Source organism: Dipodomys spectabilis, unplaced genomic scaffold (genome assembly GCF_019054845.1).
Source record: "Dipodomys spectabilis isolate Male_0828 unplaced genomic scaffold, ASM1905484v1 ptg000275l, whole genome shotgun sequence".
NCBI classification, from domain to species: Eukaryota; Metazoa; Chordata; class Mammalia; order Rodentia; family Heteromyidae; genus Dipodomys; species Dipodomys spectabilis.
The window spans coordinates 857895-875104 of NW_024870952.1; the positions used below are offsets into that span (position 1 = coordinate 857895).

Sequence of the window (17210 nt, forward strand, 5' to 3'; positions counted from 1 at the left end):
GCTTTTAGTTTACAATAGAAATTTGATTAATGATCCTATTTTGCTTTTGAATAATAGAATATTTCAATTTGTCCAAAGATTCTGTCATTTAAACCTTTGAGTGTATATTTTTTCCTAAAAATGAAAAATATTTTTCACACTGCAAGTTCAAGTTTAATAACTATATAAATATCTAAATTTTAATTTGTTAAATTGAGCCTCTAGAATTCAGATAATATGAAATTTAATTTATTCTTAGACATATTAAATCTGTGCTAAATATTGATGTCTCAAGCTTGTAATCCTCGCTACTCAGGAAGCTGCGGTTCAAAGCCCACACACATCACAATACAAACATATCACACACAAATCACAACTCACACACACACACACACACACACACACACATACAAAGCCAAAAATGGAATTGTGACTCAAATGATAGAGGGAAAAAAAACTAAGGGTTAGGTCTTGAGTTCAAATCACAAGAACAACACACACCCACACACACAATATTATGTCTTAATTCTTATTTTAGATTGTAGAAATAAGCAATATCATGAAAAGTAATATTTGTTACATAACTTGCAACGTTTGTGACGTTGCTTTTAGTATAATTTTTCAAAATATAACATAGGATATTAAAATTAATATTAATCCAGTTATATTTATAATTACTCATAACGCCTTAGAGTACAACTGTTGGTATATTTTCTATAGCCATAAGAAATATTCTAAGTAAAAGGAAGGAAGGAAGATTGGAAGGAAGGAAGGAAGGAAGGAGGGAAGGAAGGAAGGAAGAGAGAAGAAAGAAAGAAAGAAAGAAAGAAAGAAAGAAAGAAAGAAGGAAGGAAGGAAGGAAGGAAGGAAGGAAGGATAGAAAGAAAGAAAGAAAGAAAGAAAGAAAGAAAGAAAGAAAGAAAGAAAGAAAGAAAGAAAGAAAGAAAGAAAGAAAAAGAAAGAAAGAAAGAAAGAAAGAAAGAAAGAAAGAAAGAAAGAAAGAAAGAAAGAAAGAAAGGAGAGAAGGAAGGAAGGAAGAAATGAAGGAAGGAAGGAAGGAAGGACAAAAGAAAGTATGAAGGAAGGAAGGAAAGAAGGAAGGAAGAAAGGAAAGAAAGAAAGAGAGAGAGAGGTAGGGATGGAGGGAAGGAGGGAGAAAGGAAAGAAGTAAAGAAGGAAGGAAAAAAGAAAGGAAGGAAGGAAGAAATGAAGGAACGAAGGAAGGAGGGTGAAAGGAAGAGACAAAATAATTTAATTTATAAAATCTGCTATTATTCCAACATGAACTTCATGTACTTAACCCTTTAGAAAATTTAAGTTTGCAATTTTCACTTCTTTGCATGTTCTGCATGCATGAAACCAACAAATTAAGAATCATGAATAACCAGGTGAATCTGATTGCATCTGTAGTAATATGCATGCAAATCTTTTTTCTCATTTTATATACATTGCAAACAATTTACACTTAGTTATAAATATTCTAAACATTTATGTAGCCAAAGGATGTCAATATATTATATAATGTGAATACTAGTATTTTAGTGCTATTAACGTTACAGTCTTCATGATATATTAATTACAAAAAATTTATTACATATTTTATCAGAGAAATTAATATCCTCTGATTTTTGTGTCTGTGGAAGTCCTAATAGCAGAAAATAATTAAAATCAAAGGGTATCTGTATTTGTTGGCTCAAACGAATATTTCTGAAGGCAATTAACTCATCAGAGATTGTTCAAATCTCAGAAGGGCTTTAGAAAGGCTTTACAATGTTTACATGGTGATGTGATTCAAGAGCCATGAAACTATCATACTTCACTTTGCCATCACTATAATTCTTCCCATTTTAAGAAGAATCATCCACATAAGTCACATGATATAAGTTTGTCCTTAAGTTATTATCTTCTATAATATCCAAATGATATACTACACTGAGTTAAAGCAAAAGTTGCAAAGTGTATTGGACGATGTAACTCCTTTCAGATACACATGTTGAAATTCTATTACCCTGTCTGGTGACATTAGAATCAATCTTTCAGAGATGACCCTGCAATAATGATCCTGATTAAGAAAGCCCAATATAATTACTCTGCTATATGAATGTCCAGCAAATAGTTTATAATGAACCAGAAAGTGGACCACCATGAGAAAGAATTGTTTGGAACAACCATTTTTATAATCAATGTTCAAGCTTCTAGAGTATGGGTAATATACTTCTTTTGATTTTATGCCACTTACTTTGAAGAATTCTCCTATAAAAGCCGAATGGCTTCAAAAAGCAAAGTAGTTTGGAGTTAAATATCACAAATTTTGATAAAAATATTCATAATATTTTATTATTTGAATTTTATTCTCTAAGTGTCCAGGTTAAAAATATTTTTAAATGGGAATTGAAGTGAGGTTCAACTCTATTCAACTATCATAATTAATTTTCAAAAAGTTTTTATTATCTTTAAGTAGTTGTACAAAGGAGATGCCATTCACTGAAACAAGAAACATCTACTTACTTGGTATGAAAACTACCAAAATCTGATCTTGAAATCACATTGCACAAACTGGACATATACATCAAATTAGCAACTTACTTTATTTGAATCCTATATCTCACATAAATTCAGTTTCCTTAGATTCAACTACATATAAAAACATGCATGCATTTTCATGCTCACATACATCCCCATACTCACATGACATACTAAATGTGACACTATAATAAATAATTATATAGATACTGAAAAACAACACCTTTGCAAATTTTATTTTTTAGATATAATGCATTATTGAAATACTTATGAAAGAGCAGCTGAGAGGATGTTTCAAATACTAGAGTGCCTGCTTAAAGAGCATGTTTCTCAGCCAAGCATCAATATTTCCATCCTTCCTTCCCCACATAAAAAACATAACTACATGGGCTGGGAAGGTGGCTCAGTGGTAGAGCGCTTGCCTTGCATGCAAGAGGCCCTGGGTTCGATTCCTCAGCACCACATAAGCAAAAAGAAAAAAGCCGGAAGTGGCGCTGTGGCTCAAGTGGTAGAGCGCTAGCCTTGAGCTGAAGAGCTGAGGGACAGTGCCCAGGCCCAGAGTTCAGGCCCATGACCGGACCCAAAAAAAAAAAAAAAAAAAAAAAAAAAAAAAAAAAAAACATAACTACAGAATTAACCTACATGTCCCTTAATCACTCATTAAATGAAGAACTTGTAATATATATATGTATATATACACAATGATATATTACTTAGCCAGACATAATAATGAAATCATATCATCTTCAAGAAAATAGATAGAAGAAACCTTCATATTAAAGCAATATGCCACACTGTTAAAAACAAATTCTTGATTTCTCATATGCAGAGTCTAGACCCAGAAAATAAAATGAATGACCAAGGTATAAAAGATGGAACTGATTAAATTTGGAAAAAAATAAGAGAGGAGATGAAGAGAAATATTGTGGAGTATATATGTTCAAATAATTTATAACTTTGAATGATGGCATAATAAAAGTATAAAAATAGGATAATGAAATTGATAAAATGAATAAAATTTAGCAAGCTACATTATTTGGATATGTGTATAACATAATATAATACCTTGTGAAATTAATATTTGACAATAAAAAGACAAAATTTCTTTCCAGTTGTTATAGATTCATATGTTAATTTTCAATTTTTGTTCAGTTATTTCCCTGATAAAGTAAAAAGAGAAATCAGTCATTTAGAAACAATCTTGTCCAATTAACATTAAATTATTCTAGTTAATTGCTGTCAATGTGAAATTGTTCAATCCAATTAATTATTATATTAAAATATTTTCAATGCACTCTTCAAAATATTATCCCTATAGGTATATACTTTTTGCTATATATTGAATATGTTTTCTTTACTCAATCGCTCTATATCATTTTCTGAATGTAGTTTGGTATATGCAGCTAGGATATATTATACCTGACCTGGTATTCAAACAGTTTTATCCAAAATGCCCTTAATGAAATAAAGAGGTAAATACAAATTATAAATATTTGAAGACAGTATTGGTTAGTCCTTTTCTCATATTCACCATTCCCTTCTTGAGAATAATACATTTTGTAAGGCATCCAAAATCATAAGGAATAAAACAGTTACTCTGTTTCATAATCATTCAATGTTAGTACTCCAGAAATTGTAATAAGTGGAAAAATTGCTTGAAAGTATGATGGGTCAGTAGTAAGCCTTTAGAAACTCTACATTTTCCCCAAAATCTTCAGATGTACTCTGTATATTAATGACAAATATATTTAGAAACATACAGATATAATATGATCTTATATATGTAAATATATGTATATAATGTAAATATATATTTAGTTATATTTAAATGTGTATTATAAATATTCATTTATATTTAATTCATCCAATTATATCTATGTGTGTATATATATATGTATATGTGTACACATATACATATATATATATATATGTATATACACTTTTTTTCTTTTTTTTGGTCAGTCGTGAGGCTTGAACTCTGGGCTTTTGTGCTGTCCCTGTGCTCTTCAGCTCAAGGCATGTGCTCTACTGCTTGAGACATAGTGCCACTCCCAGTTTTTTGGTGGTTTGTTGGATATAAGAACCTCATAGAATTTCCTGCCTGGCCTGGCATTTAACTGTGATCCTCAGATCTCATCCTCCTGAGTAGCTAGGATTACAGGCATGAACCACAGGCACCAGGCTATATTCATATCTGAGATTTGTTAGTGGAACTAAGGGCACAGAAACTATTATTCTTCTCATGAAAGGACTTCACATTGACAGGTATAATTACAAGAAGTAAAACGATAAATATTCACAGTGGCACAAAAATCCCTTAGGTGCCTAGCAAGACTGCATGTTTTTCTCGACACTGCATGTGGTGTGATTGATTTGCAAACAAAGCGACCATAGAAGATATTGGATCCTAAACAAAACTGACAATTGCATAAACCCAGTCCTCTATGATAGATTTAGCAAGGCCTATCTTGGAGATTCTTGTTAGGGTCTTGATGAAAAATTTATAATTTAGTTGTTATTATGGAACTCTTTTACACCTGTCTCTCGGCCATTAACTATCTATCATATATTTTGGCTCAGGAAACTTTTTTGTTTGTAAAAACTTGGTTGATCACAACATAGACATGGGTTTTTTAAACCGTTTGAAATTGATGTTTGCATAGAGTTCCATAAAATGAGCTTCTCTTTGTCATTTCATAGGAATAAACTTACTCTGATTCAAACCTGGACAGCAGGTTTGTTCTCCCTCTTAGAAAACCATCTGTATAGACTTCTTTGTATGTAAACAGATCCTCATTTACTTGCAAAAGTCTGTCAGTGAGTCAAACTTAATTCATCCAATAAGGTGAATTCCTCTACCATGCTTCCTTTACATTAAAAATGGTAAGAACTGTTCAACAATGTGCATACTTTTTAATGTGAAGTGTGACTCCTATTTTCCATAATGTGAATCAAGCAGAGGAATCAGTTTAAGATGTGAAAGAGCCTTTCAAACAGTCTTTGACCTTGAAAATTGTCCTGGGTATGAATTTTTGGAGAAATATCCCTTTTCAAAGATAAAGGACTCATTTATATATATGTATATGTATGTATATATATATATGTGTGTGTATATACACACACACACACACACACACACACACACACACACACACACACACACACACACACACACATATATATATATTGTGCCGGCACTGGGGTTTGAATCCTGGCCTTGAGCTCTACCTGTGTAAGATCTGCTACTGGATGGAGAGCAGACTCTACCCTCCTCACAGTAAAGTCTCAGCCCAGTACCTCATTACCTAGGCAACTGGCACATCTGGAGAGGTCACATCTGCATCTCCTGAGGTCACATCTGAATTTGATGTGGCCACACTTTTCTCCACCCATATCCTAGATAAGGCCTAGCCCAGGTCCAGATGCGCTCTTTCCCAGGACTTTCCCAAGTCTTTCCCACGCCTTTCTCAGCCGCATGGAGGGCCAACATGGCATAATGCCAGCAGGAATGATGAATAAACCTACCCCTTACATGAATACCACATGTGTGGTGTGGTTTTTACTCAGAAACCTCTTTTTTAAAACCTAATATAAATGGTGCAGTTTGAACCTGAGAGAGGCTTAAAGTCAAGATAGGGGGTTGGATTCCTCTCCTTTTTTATTTTCCTTTCTTTGGTTTGTTTTTCCCTTTTTTGCTCTGAGGAATACCACAGTTCTGACGGCCTTTTGGAAACCAGTCTGTCTGCTGTGGACAAAGCGAATCAATTCCCCTGCTGGCCTCTGTATCCACCTCCATGCTTGTACATTTTGGTGAGTGAACTACTCTCTAAGGGTTCTCTGTCCCTCAGTATCTCTCCAGATGTGGTTCCATGCTGAAGAACCTGCTAGTCCTTTAACTGAAAGGCCAGTCACCTCTGGAGCCGAGGGCACTTGATTCTGGTTGCTTGGCCACTCCTCCCTAGAGGGCTCAGTGGTAAGTTGCAGTGCCACTTCCATCCGATAAACCCACCTTCACTCACTGATTATTTTTGTCTCCTACACCTTTAATGGCAGCTGTGTGTCACTCCAGTGCCATGAAACCCCTCTGAAATGCCTCCTGCACCCCCTTTTAGCCAGAGCACCTAATTTTTTTAAGTTCTTCTCAGATTTAGACAATTTTATCTCTGCAATGGTAAATGGTCAGAAGTCTGTTCACTTTCATGATCTCTTTCCTCTCTGCTAATCATGTCCAACTTCCTCTATCTCTCCCTTTCTTTTCTACAGCTTCTTGAATTGTGCCCTGAAGAGTGTGATGCGAGCTGGGGCCCGGGGACCTCCCCTAGATTCCCTATAAAAGACTAGCCAATCTAGACTTCTAACATTTTCTTTGTATTTTTTTCAGAAATTCACCATTGTGAGTATGCCCTCTTGGCCACATGGTGGGTTTAGGGTTTGGTCCCATCTGACCCATACCCTTCCACCAAGTTTACTACTCCTCCATCCATCTATTCTCTTGTACCTTGCTAAAAAGTTGCTCTTTTCTCAGACCCTTGTAATTTAGGCCCAACTATCTGATGTGCTTTGTTAGCAAAATATCTAAACATTAATGTACAAAATTTTAGATTTTGAGTTTTGCCTTTTTTGTTTTGTGTTGTGTATTCTAGTACTGATTACGTGATTCTAAAATATTGGGCATATCTGTGCTAAGATTCTCACATCTAACGAGATTTGTCTTTGCAGAATATTACTTGGTCAATTCTTGGTAAGGACCAGAGAAGCTCTTCTTATTCTATTTGATCTCCTTGTTTAATTGGAAGTAATGAATGGTTTTCATGACAAAGATTGCAATTCAAAGCCAGCCAGGGCTGAAAAATCCCTAAGACTCCATCTCCCAACTAACCTAATAGCTAGGATGGAAGCATGGTTCAAGACTCTTAACTCTAACCAGCCAAATACTGGAAGTGGTACTGTTACTCAAAGTGGTAGAGCACTAGCCTTGAGCAGAAGTGCTCAGGGACAATGCCCAGGCCTTGTGTTCAAATCTCCATGAATACTAACTGAGGCAAGTCATCCCAGCAACGAGCACTTCGACTCAGCCAGTCTGGGGCACAAGGGACCATGGAGAGGAATAAGAGGAAATGATGTCATATCAGGCACTTTGTGCCTGCCCTTTCAAAATTAACCAGTGCCGGGAGGTCAATATAAGTAAGAAGCCTGCCCATCTAATGTTCATACTTGTGTACCTTTTAACTGGACGGGAATTTACATTCTTGCCTTTGTTACCTGAATTCTCCCCTATGTAGTCACCAGATAGGGACATTTCTACCAACATTTTTCAGCTCCAAGTCTTTCCTCTTGCTATTTATTTGCTCTCTAGTGTTTTTTTTCTAGCCTCTCAATGCCTCATGAGACTTTCTCCACACTTCATCCAAGAGACTTGCCTCCTCCAGACTTCATCTAAGGACTCACACTCACCAAGGGACAGCTGCAGCTCACTGCCTTCTCTGTGAGGGGACCAAATTTCAGGCTTTTACCCCTAATTTGGATGCCCCTTGTCAGCAAGAAGTAGCCAGAGAGAATCCATGCCTTATTTCATGATTATTAAAAGGCTGGAATGTAAGGTCTACTCCTGGATAGCAAGCAGATTCCACCCTCTTCCAAGCAATGTCTCTGCCCATTATCTGCATTACCTAGAACTGGCACACCTGAAAAAGGTCACATCTGCATGTGCTGATGTCACATCTGAATTTGATGTGCCCACACATTTCTCCACCCATACCCTAGATAAAGCCTAGCCCAGGGCCAGATGCTCTCTTTTCCAGGTCTTTCCCTGTTCTTTCCCAGCCACGTGGAAGGCCAGCATGGCCTGGTGCCAGAGGAAATGATGAATAAATCTACCTCTTTCCTGAATACCTCGTGCATGGTGTGGTTCTTACTCGAACTCTCTTTAAAAACCTAACAATCTGGACTTTAATTCTCAATGTTTACTATATACCTCCTGAGCCACACCTTCAATTCTTCCTTTTACCATAAGTGGAGAAAAGAATCTCTTAGGTTTATCTACTTGGAATAGCTTTGAATTGCAATTGTCAAATTTGAACCCACCTAGTATTTAGCTGTAAGCCACTGGTGCTCTGCTAGAATTCACTTCTTAAGAATAAATATTCACAAAAAGAGGAGAAAACATATTTGTTCAATTACATATTTGTTGCCAGGTAAACCAAATCACTTGGTACTGGAAAGGAAAATGAGAGAAGATAGAAGTGAATATGGAGGAGAGAGATACAAAGAAAGAAGAAGGGAAGGGAGGGTAAATAAGGGGAGGGAGGGGAGGGGAGGATTGAAGAGGAGGGGGGAGCTGAGTAGAGTTGTCTACTCCTCACTAATGTATTGTTGAACAATCAGTGATTTTGCATTGATGTACCCAAAGCTTTCTATTTTTGGTAGTAATAAGCTGAGATATAAAAATACAAATTTACATGTAAAAACCTGTTAGTGTGCTTACTCCTGCACGAAGGAAGCCACAGTTAGGTTACTGTTACAGAGAAGGCAAGAGTAAACAGTTTAAGAGATTCTGAGAAAGAATAATTGATATGCCAAGAATGCTCCCTTGCCCAAGCATTACTCTTGTTCCCTGCTCCAGTCTTCCTCTATACAATAATAGCAGAAACAGAAGAAGAAGGAGATATATAAGTAATGATCATCTTTCTGTTTACCGTCATCTGTTTACCCTCAACCTGTCAAACAATAAAGCCAAAGGAGAGTTAACCTGAACTAGCAGGGGAAATGGAGGGGAGGGGGAAGTTCATTCTAACTTAATGTGAAAGTTTTAAAATAATTGGGACAGCATTTCAAATATTGAAATAAAAGTTTTTCAATTATTAATAAAAAGTAACTCAAATTTTGAAAATTTAGAAGACTACAGGGCTCACTACATAGTGGATTCTGCATAATTAAAACTGACTCCTGTTTCTATCATCAGAAATTGAAAATTGTCCTTAAACTTCCAATAATAGGTAAATTACCTGTGATATTCACTTAAACTCTGTGAATTTAATGCAGAAAACATGACTTTAAGACTTTTGAAGTGATAAGTGATGGAAATTCATGACGGATAGTATAATGCTTGGTTGTGGGCAGATTCTAATGTAAATAATATACTGTGTTCCCGTAGGTTATTTGAGTATCCAAAGTTTTAATATGCATGTGGTCCTAAACCAATACCTTACTGATATTGAATTACAAATACAACTTCCTATAAGTACAGAATTTTTCCTTGTATCTTTTATATATATTGTAAAGATACTGTACAGAGGTCTTATGGTAACATAAGTAAGGTAATGAGTATATTTCTTTTTTTTTTTCTTTATTGTTGATCATGGGGTTTCAACTCTAGGCCTGAGTGCTGTCCATCAGCCCTTCAGCTCAAGTCTATCACTCTACCACTTGAGCTACAGCGCCACTTCTAGTTTTCTGGTGCTTTATTGGAGATAAGAGTTTCACGGACTTTATTTGTATTTGTGTGTTTATTTGTGTGCTTATTTGTATTTGTGTATTTGTGTGTATAATAACATATATGTGTAAAATATAAGGGCATATACACACATATATGCATATATAAATAAATATACATATATAAATATATATGCATATATATCTCAGTGTTAAGTGATTTTATCTATAGTTCCCAGCGCATTGTCATTCTCACAAAGTGTACATGATAAACTGCTCTGAGGATCTGTGCTCTATGATGGGTATCCTTTTTTTTTTTTTTTGGACAATATCATTCCTTTACTTTCTTTATATGTCTCAATATATATATATATGTATCAATACAAAATTTTTGTATATATTAATATATATCTGCATAGTGTTACAAAGTTTTTTTTGTTTTTTTTAATTTAATTTTATTTTATTTGAGAACATACTGTATAGAGGGGTTACAATTACATGGGCAGGATAATGCGTACATTTCTTACCAAGAATTGCAGCCTCCTCCTTTGTTTACCCTTCACCTCCCTTCCTAGCCTCCCCCCTCCCCCCCACCCAATACTTCCTCCCCTTCCATCCCCCACGCCGACATTGTAAAGCTCATTTTTGACATGACATTTTGTACTTCTCATTGTTGCAACAGGTCCACCTGAATCCTTAAACGACTTATTTGTCCCCATCTCCTCCACAAGTTATACTGACATCAAATATAGTGAAAGCGGGGGGTTACACTGTGGGGGAGGGACATACAAAGCAACAAAGAAATAATCTTATAAATGCGTTAGAAACACATGCATGAAAGAAAAAAACATTAAAATACATATTTAAGGGTTCGTTTTCCTAACATCACATTATCTGACCTTTTCCGCTTGACTCATACATATACTAGATATTGCAAATAAGGGAAACCATGGGACCTATGTTTCTTTGGGCCTGGCTTACTTTACTTAATATAATTTTTTCCAAGCCTTTCCATTTCCTAACAAATGGGGAAATGTCATTCTTTCTGATGGAGGCATAGAATTCCATTGTGTATATATACCACATTTTCTTGATCCATTCATCTACTGAGCGGCATCAGGGTTGGTTCCATATCTTAGCTATGGTAAATAATGCTGCAATAAACATAGTTGTGCTGGTAGCTTTAGTGTGGTCTTGTTTGTAAACATTTGAGTAAGTGCGCAAAAGTGGGATTGCTGGGTCATAGGGGAGTTCTATGTGAAGTCTTTTGAGGAACCTCCATACTGCTTTCCAAAGTGGTTGAACAAGTTTACATTCCCCCTAACAATGAAGTAAGGTCCCTTTCTGTCCACATCCCCTCCAGCGTCTGTTGTTGTTAGAGTTCTTGATTTTTGCCGTTCTAACTGGAGTGAGGTGATATCTCAATGTTGTTTTGATTTGCATTTCTTTTATGGCTAGGGGTGTTGAACATTTCTTCATGTGTCTATTGGCCATCCTTCTTTCTTCTTCAGAGAAGTTGCTCTTTAAGTCATTAGCCCACTTATTTATTGGGCAGTTGTTTCTTTGAGGATTTGTTGTTGGGTGGTTTAATTTTTTGAGTTCCATGTATATTTTAGATATGAGACCATTGTCTGTTGTATGGCTAGTAAAGATATTCTCCCAATCCGTGAGCTTTCTATTGATCTTGCTAGCTATGTCATTTGCCCTGCAGAAGCTCTGCAACTTTATGCAATCCCATTTGTCCAACCTTTCTTTGATTTGTTGTGTTTCCGGGTCTCTATTCAGAAAATTTCGGCCTGAGCCAAGGAGACCTAGGGTTTCTCCTATTCCATCCTGTAATGTTTTCAGAGTGTCTGCTTTGAGTTCAAGGTCTTCGATCCATTTGGAGTTGATTCTGGTGCAGGGTGATATATAAGGATCTAGCTTTAGTTTTCTACATGTAGTTAACCAATTTTGCCAGCACCATTTACTGAAGAGGCTGTCTTTCTTCCATTGTATAGTTTTATCTCCCTTATCGAAGATTAGATGCCTATAGGTCTGTAGGTTCATTTCTGGGTTTTCAATTCTATTCCATTGGTCCTGAGGTCTGTTCTTATGCCAATACCAAGCTGTTTTGATTACTATGGCTTTATAGTAGGGTTTGAAATTTAGTATTGATATTCCTCCAGCAGTGTTCTTTCCGTTGAGGAGCGTTTTCGCTATTCAGGGTCTTTTATTGTTCCATATGAATTTTTGGATTGCCTCTTCTATTTCCTTGAAGAATGAGGTTGGAATTTTGATAGGTATCTCATTGAATTTGTAGATAGCCTTGGGAAGTATTGCCATTTTCACGATGTTAATCTTTCCAATCCAGGAGCATGTGAGGTTTTGCAATTTTTAAATTTCTATGTTGATTTCCTTTTTCAAGATTTTAAAGTTTTCATCATAGAGGTCCTTCAATTCTTTAGTTAAGTTAATTCCTAGGTATTTTATTTTTTGTGAGGCTATTACAAATGGAGTTGCTTTCCTAATTTCAGCCACACTTTTCTCATTGTTGGCATACAGAAAAGCCATTGATTTCTGCGGGTTAATTTTATAACCTGTTATTTTGCCAAATTTTTGAATCAGCTTGAGTAATTTGGGAGTGGAGTCTATGGGATTCTTTAAGTACAAGATCATTTTGTCTGCAAAGATTGAGAGTTTTATTTCTTCTTTCCCTCTTTGGATCCCCTTTATGTCTGCATCTTGTCTTATTGCTGTAGCTAGGCATTCTAATACTAGATTGAAGAGAAGTGGAGACAGTGGGCATCCTTGTCATGTTCCTAAGTTAAGAGAAAATGGCTTTAGTTTTTCACCATTGAGTATAATGCTGGTTGTAGGTTTGTCATATACAGCCTTTATTGTATTGAGGAATGTTCCATGGATTCCTAGTTTTTCCAAAACCTTCATCATAAAGGGGTTTTGGATCTTGTCGAATGCTTTTTCTGCGTCTATTGAAATAACCATGTGGTCCTTATTCTTGCTCCTGTTGATGTGATGAATAATATTAATTGATTTGCGTATATTGAACCAGCTTTGCATCCCTGAAATGGATCCTGTTTGATCTTGGTGTATGATTTTTTGGATGAATTGTTGAAGTCGATTGGCCAAAATTTTGTTGAGACGTTTTGCATCAATGTTCATCAAAGAAATATGTCTATATTTCTCTTTCTTTGATGAGTCTCTGCCTGGTTTTGGGATGAGGGTTATGATGGCTTCATAGAATGTGTTTGGTAGTGAGCTTTCTCTTTCAATTTCATTGAAGAGTTGGAGGAGAATTGGTGTGAGCTCTGCTTTGAAGGCCTTGTAAAATTCCGCTGTAAAACCATCTGGTCCTGGACTTTTCTTAGCTGGGAGGTCTCTTACTGCTGTTTCTATTTCAATGCTTGATATGGGCCTGTTAAGATAGTTTAACTCATCTTGGTTTAGTTTTGGCATGTCAATATTTGCTAGGAAGAGCTCCATTTCTGTCAATTTCTCAAACTTATTAGCATAAAGTTTCGAGAAGTATTCCCTTATAATGTTCTGAATCTTGGTTGTTTCCGTGGTGATGTTTCCATTCTCATCTCTGAGTTTATTAATTTGGGTGTGTTCTTTTCTTTTTCTGATAAGATTTGCTAAGGGTCTGTCAATTTTGTTAAGTTTTTCGAAGAACCAAGTCTTTGTTTTGTTGATCCTTTCTATAGTTTTTTTGGATTCTAATTCATTTAATTTTGATTATTTCTTTCCATCTACTGGATTGGGGTTTATCTTGCTGCTCTTTTTCAAGGAGGTTTAGATGTGTCATTAAATTGTTAGTTTCAGATCTCTCCAATTTGTTGATGTAGGAGCTCAGAGCTATAAACTTGCCTCTGAGTACTGCTTTTGCTGTGTCCCAGAGGAGCTGGTAATTTGTGTGTTCATTTTCGTTGAATAGCATGAACATTTTAATTTCCTTTCTAATATCTTCCATGACCCACTCATGATTCAGCAGTGTGTTGTTCAGCCTCCATGTGATACCGGACTTTCTTTGGTGGCTTTTGGTGTTGAGTTCTAATTTTATTCCCTTGTGGTCAGAGAGAATGCAAGGTATAACTTCAATGTTTCTGAATTTAGACAAGTTTGCTTTGTGGCCTAAAATGTGGTCTATTTTAGAAAACGTTCCATGTGCTGCTGAGAAAAACGTGTATTCTGATGCTGCTGGGTGAAATGTTCGGTAGATGTCTGTTAAGTCTAGTTGATCTATGCAGCTCTTTAGATCTGTGGTTTCTCTGTTGAGATGGGTATCCTTTTTACTCACTTCGACCATTACCCTCTTTTTCATCCCTGTGAACAACTTCGGTCTACTTTACATAGGATAGCTTTGTTTTCATTACATGTAGTTACTAACTGATAATCAAAGAAAAAGGTTGTTTGTGAAAGAAAAAGAATTGTTAGGTCACAGGTTAAAATATCTTTTTGGGGGGATGGGATCCGGTCGTGGTGCCTGAGCTCTGGGCCTGGGCACTGTCCCTCAGCTCAAGGCTAGCACTCTACCACTTGAGCCACAGAGCCACTTCTGGCTTTTTTCTTTCTGCTTATGTTGTGCTAAGGAATCGAATCCAGGTCCTCATGCATGAAAGGCAAGCGCTCTACCACAGAGTCACCTTCCCAGCCCAGGTTAAAATAGCTTATTCATCCCAATGATTCCTATGAGATAACATTTATAATAGTAGTAAACGTGAAAAGGAATTCCTAGAACTGTTGTTTTGCCATTCAGAATGGCAAAGAATAATATCATGTCACTCATAATTATTAAAGAATGCTAGGAAAAATGTTGGTCCCCATCATGTTCCCACAAAGCCAGTGGATCCTCAAGGATAATAGAATAGCAGCAGAAGTTCTAATTAGCAGACATGGAGCATGAAAGACAAAGAGAGGAAATGAGAGAGAGTGAAAGAAAGAGAAATATCATAATACTGGAAGTGCATAACAGATAAACAAGAGTTGTAGGAGAATATTCATACTGCTATCTTCAGACTCTACATGTACATTTGAACGTATTTGATGTATGATAACCCATCAACCCAAAATTTAAAATGATTTTGATAAAAATAAAAATTACTCAGAATAACTTAAAAATGCAAAAACAATCTTCACAGAAGCAAACTTTCAGGGACATTTCATGATTTTGAAGTTAGTATAAATTTAGAAGTTTTACAATTCACAAAATTATAAAAAGATACTTATATATTTCATTATATAACCCAAAGCAGAAAGCAAATGTTGTTTAGATGATTTTTTAAAACACAGTCTATCAGGAGCTGGGATGGTGGCTGTTGTAGAGTGCCTGCCTTGTATGCATGAGGCCTTGGGTTTGATTCTTCAACATCATGTTAGTAGAAAAAGATGGAATTGGTAGGGTGGCTCAAGTGGAAGCAATAGCCTTGAGCTGAGGGACAACACCCAGGACCCAGAGTTCAAGCTTCATGACCAACGAAATCAAAGTAAAAAACAAAACAAACACAGTCTCTCACTTTTGTGACCTCAACTCTGTAATACCGCTGCTTCAGCCTAGGGCTAAGATTTTAGGTGTGGACATTTATCATCCCTCCTGATTCAGACTGTACTTGATAATTTTTTTTTTTTGTCGGTCGTGGGGCTTGAACTCTGGGCCTGGGCGCTGTCCCTCAGCTCTTCAGCTCAAGGCGAGCGCTCTACCACTTGAGCTACAGCGCCACTTCCGGTTTTCTGGTGGTTTATTGGAGATAGGAGTCTCACGGTCTCTCCTGCCCGGGCTGGCTTTGAACTGCAATCCTCAGATCTCAGCCTCCTGAGTAGCTAGGATTACAGGCGTGAGCCACCAGCGCCCGGCTTGATAATTTTTAATCAATATTATATTCTTAATTTTGCTTATTGTAAATTCACATGCACCTATAAAAAATGGTTTGGCCATCCCAGTAACCTTCTCAAAGTACCTTCTGATGATCCCTAACAAAAGTTGTATTATATTACAACAAGGGAAACAATGCTACAAATAAAGAAAAACAATAATTAAATATTAATGATTAATAAAATAAAATACCAAAAAATTACCAGGTTTTTTCAGTATTTGAAGTGTACTTACATATTAGATATTACTATTTTCTCATATTCCTGTACATTTAACACTGGCTAAGATTATGATGTTCAACAAGAGTTTTATAGGCTATGAGTAGTCTTTAAAGTTACCCACTAAGATTGCTTTTATAACTCATCTCATAATTTGTATATGGCTTATATCATCATTAGTTCCTCACTAACATATAAAGTAAGAAAGTCCTAAAGTTTTAAGAGAAACTGTGTAGTTAACACAGTCTTAACTCTTCACCATGCTTCTTTACACAAAGACTTTGCAACTTCTCATTAGGAATGTTTCTATAAACTCTGAAATGTACATTCTTAGTAGCATATGTTTGCTACCATAAATCTTAAATACTTTATAGAAAAGTTGTATGTCCTGACATACAGTCCTAATTTTGGCATATATAAGCAAATTATCAAAATTAAATACATTTAAAACATTAAAACATTTAACAAACTTTAACACTTGCTGCAGTGTTCATTATGACTGGTGCCTTGTACAGAATAATTGAATTCCTCCTCCTAAACATCTCTTGAACAACAAATATCTGGAATTATCTTGTTTTTGACATGCCAATCTTGACTATTCTTAATTGTGTGCTTATATAAGAAATACATGGTTCTAAAATTTCATGGGAATTCTTCTAAAGTTACTTTTTTTTGAATTGTCAAGATTAAGAAAACCAATTATACTTTATATATAAAAAATGTTCTGTGCTCAATTCAGCAGCACATACACTAAAATTGGAACAATACAGAGAAGATTAGCATGGCCCTGCGCAAGGTTCACATGCAAATTATTGAATCCTTCCATATTTTTACAAGTACAGATGCTGGAGAGGATTTGGCCACAAGGAAACCCTACTTCATTCTTGGTGGGAGTGTGAACTTGTTCAACAACTTTGGAAAGCAGTATGGAGGCTTCTCAAAAGATTCCATATAAAGCTCCCCTATGACTGAGCAATCAAACTTTTTGGGATTTACCCAAATGGTCATAAGCAAGACCATACTAAACCTACCAGCACAACTATATTTACTGCAGCATTATTTACGATAGCTAAGATATGGAGCTCACCCCAATGGACCGCAGAAGATAAATGGATATGTGGTATATATAAACAATGAAATTCTATGCCTCCATTGCCCAATTAGTTAGAAATTAGAAAGATTTGGAAAAA

The 17210-nt window shown here is 35.9% G+C and overlaps 1 non-coding gene across 1 annotated transcript; it reads left to right on the forward strand.

Annotated features, from left to right (window-relative positions):
- The first annotated feature begins 16746 nt into the window (after nucleotides 1-16746).
- LOC122126355 lies at nucleotides 16747-16852 on the forward strand. Its single transcript, XR_006150903.1, has one exon. It is a non-coding gene; the product is annotated as a U6 spliceosomal RNA (small nuclear RNA).
- The last annotated feature ends 358 nt before the right edge of the window (nucleotides 16853-17210 follow it).